Raw genomic sequence first — 3,973 nt, 5'->3', positions numbered from 1 at the left:
GCCTCTAGAGTAATTCACAGCCCAATATACATCAAAGAATGAGCTTTATGGCTTATTAGGGCTAATTAGGTTTGTTATGGCCCAATAAGGCCCATTAAAGATAACTAGTGCATTCTAGGCTTATGAGGCCCGAAATATTTAGTTTCATGAAAATGGGTCCAAATTATGGTCCATTTAAAAGTCCTAAGCCCAAAATAGTCAAATTGGAAGCTTATGGGTCCATTAGGCCCAATAAGAAAATCCTAGTCCAAAATGGACTTAAACCGGGATTTTTAGGGTTTCCAACTTTTGTTGACTATTTGAAAGTTTGTATAGGGTATTTGATGGGATTTTGTTGTCATTGAATAAACACCATATATGTTTTAGCTACAATGTCATTCATTGTCAAGTGTTTACAACGTATCAGAATTCCTAGTTGTGACACACCTCATAGTAAATATAAAATATACATAGGCAACTTGAAAAACCTTTATGCATTTAAGGGATATCTTTTTATTAGGAACTCAGGATAAGAAAGATACATTTTAAAATATATACAAAACTTGAAAAACCTACACACATACAAGGAATATCTTTTTAGCAAGAACTCAGTTATGTAAACTCAAGATAATAAAGATACATTATATATATGATAGAAAACTACCTATATATCCAAATAATGTTTTTTCGTTCTTGAAAAATATTTATCAATGCTATAACAAACATATTTTTTGGATAGAAAGTATACTTTCTATAACATACTTTTTGGATAGAAAGTACAGTTTCATTCACATATTTTTGGTAGCAAATTACACTTTGAGTAGCATAATTTTTGTAGAAAAGTAAACTTTCGGTAACATACTTTTAGTAGAAAATTACACTTTCGGTAACATACTTTTGGTAGAAAATTACACTTTCGGTAACATACTTTTTGGTAGAAAGTACATTTTCAGTAACATACTTTTTAGTAGAAAAGTACACTTTGGGTAACATACTTTTTGGTACAAAAGTACACTTTCAATAACATACTTTTTTGTAGAAAAATACACTTTCAGTAACATAAACATACATTTTCGTTAAAAGGTAGACGTTCAGTAAACATACTTCTAGTATAAAAGTACATTTTGTTTAAGTTATTATGAATGTGTTCTCAAGAAAAAAGAGCAGGATGATTTCAATTATGGAATGAAGTCATGGAGTCATGGTCTTCTATATATTAGTTTCATTAGCCTCCCATTAGAGGGTTACTTATGTATTTCATTTGATGTAACTTTAGACAAATAGTAATGTAAACCCTTTATCAGTAATAATATTAACGATATTATGTTATTTGTTGTGCTTGTTCTGTGTATGAAAATGAATGTGATTCATGATGTCATCTCACCGCCCGATGTTTCCGCTGCCAGCTGGGGTGTGAAACCGATCATCTCGATCTCTACTTCCTTGAGCCTTGCCACTCAAGCTGATACCTTGAACTAGGCTCACATGACCTCATACTCAAATAGCTTGCACAATTCTACTTCACTCAGACCCAACCCATCAAGCCCACTTAGGTCTGAAACAATATCAGAATCCTTCGCATCCCGCCTAACTATAACCATACAACCGAATCATAGGTATACCACATTATCTACTCATCTAGCAGCTCCTTAGGAACCTCTTGAAGAAATTTTAAGTTTACACCTTCAAGGTACATGCGAAAATTCTCTTAACACTTAAGGGTTCATGAAACTTAAGAATCTATGTCTTTACAATTAATACCAACATACTATGAAATTATAAGAACCTAGATATAATCAAAATTCATGAGATTAGGGTTACATACCTATGTATTGTTATAGAAAACAATACTTTTGAATCATTCCTTTAACTTCAGAAAGCAAGCACCAAAAATATGATGCCTCTAATAGCTCACACCCACACCCTCGAAAACCTAGAATGAAGATGAGAGAGGAGGGAGGAAGAAATTTCGTTCATATGCATCTTGGGAATGTCATGAACAAAAATTGCAAGCCAAGGAGTCATATTTATAGTTTAGGTAACTTGTAGATGAATCTATATTTGAATTAATTAAATAATAGATTTAATCCCAGTTCAAATCCTTTTCTTATATGCAACCAAGAGGCTTCCAAAAATGCAAGAATCTCCTCCAAAATCGTCCATATCATGGATGGTTCTAATATTGCATCTATTGTTCAACTATTGCAACACCCTGTTTCTCGCTTTATAGTATAATTTAAAATAGACATTTTAGATAGAAAATTATTTAGGACAAATAATCTAGATGGAAGTCGTACTAATTAGAAAAGCGAATTTATGCGTATATAGAATGTCTAAATCTGACTTCAAGAGAGGAAGTTATGATTTCTCTAAGTTTCAGCGTAGTAGTGTGTGCACATAAATCGAATTTTATAAGGAAAAATTGTTAGGAAAAATAATCCAAATGAGAGTTAAACATCTCATCCATAGAAGTTCTTCGATATAAAGAAAATCAAGAACATAATCCGTATGTAGGAGTTATTCTTTCAGTAGTGATCACTAACAGGCTAAGCCTATAAAAAAAATATAAAATTTTGATAGATTGGGAATTAGCTGTTGGGATGTAAAGGAAAGTTATAGATCTTATCAATAGAATTCCGAAAATATAAAGAACATCGAAACCGAGCTCATATGAAGAAGTTATGCAATTTCGAAAATATGGAAAATCAGGTGCGCGTAGTGCCCAACGCGGGGTGATGATGTGCTGGCACCAGAGAGCACCATGTAGCAGGTTGACCCCTCACCTTCCCTAAGAGACATGATGACGTGGTGTCACAACTAGCATTTTAGCTAGGAAATTCTTTTTTCATGTAAACATCAACTCTTGTAAAACTTGTAATTTAAGTGGATATCATGTACTATGCTCAATCAAAAACATCCGTTTGAATCAAAACTCCCGAGTGAAGTCCAAAACCAAATTTAATACATCTTAGATACTCAATTGTGGGTTGGAAACCCTAATGTTCCGGTTCAAAATCAATATGGACCAGGATCCTCTTATTGGACCTAATGGGCCAAAAAACTTTTCATTTGATTATCTTGGGCTCTAATTGGATCCACATTCATCAAAACATAACATTTGGACCATTTTGGGCCTAAAATAACTCACTTTCTTATCATGGGCTTAATGGGCCGTAAATGGGTTTACAAGCCCTATTGGGCCGTAAACCCCATCCCTTCCTCATTTTTGGGCCGTAAACCCCATCCCCTCACCACCTTTGGGCCGTAAACCCATAAGAAGGGCCCAATGGGCCAAGAACCTTCATATTGGGCCAAAGATTTCGAATATGTTCAATATAGGCCCAAAAACTTCATTCTCTCTTCCTTCCTCCTCATTCACGCCAACACTAAAAAAAGAGAAAAATATGGGATTAATTAAGGCTTGACACCTCATAATCGGATAATCCTATGCAACCATCTTGTCACAAATCCTTCTTTTCTCTCCCTCTTATCTATCTCTCGGCCATAAGGATCTCTACTCACCTCTCTCCATTCAATTATCAACACTCCAAGATTTCCTCTCAAAGACCATCTAACTTTTCTCTCGTCTTCACCTCCAAATTTTTGTGAGTTTGGGTGTATACAAGAAAATCCTTCCAAGCTTCATAAACTAGGTAAGTCTATAGGAATATCTTTGTCCTTCCAACCTTATTTTCATATATAAGGCTCTAGAACCACCTACATCTTCAAGATCTCCACTCAAGAAGCTTATTAGGGCCGAGATCTTCCTCATTCTCCTTCCAAATCCAAAATCATAAAGCCAAGGTGAGTTCATACCCCCTATTTTTGGTTTTTACTATGTTTTGGGGGAGAATACAAGTTGTTTTGTGTAGATCTATGTGTGTATGCATGATTTTGTGTGTTTTTCATGATATATGTGTGGTTATGTGTTATAAACTCCATGAACTTGAAGATATACTATAATGTGATGATATTTGTAGAACCTAACACTTAT

Source organism: Lactuca serriola, chromosome 8 (assembly GCF_051521515.1).
Source record: "Lactuca serriola cultivar US96UC23 chromosome 8, Lser_US96UC23_V15, whole genome shotgun sequence".
NCBI classification, from domain to species: Eukaryota; Viridiplantae; Streptophyta; class Magnoliopsida; order Asterales; family Asteraceae; genus Lactuca; species Lactuca serriola.
The sequence above is the reverse complement of the archived record's forward strand: the minus strand, read 5'-3'. Positions refer to the sequence as shown.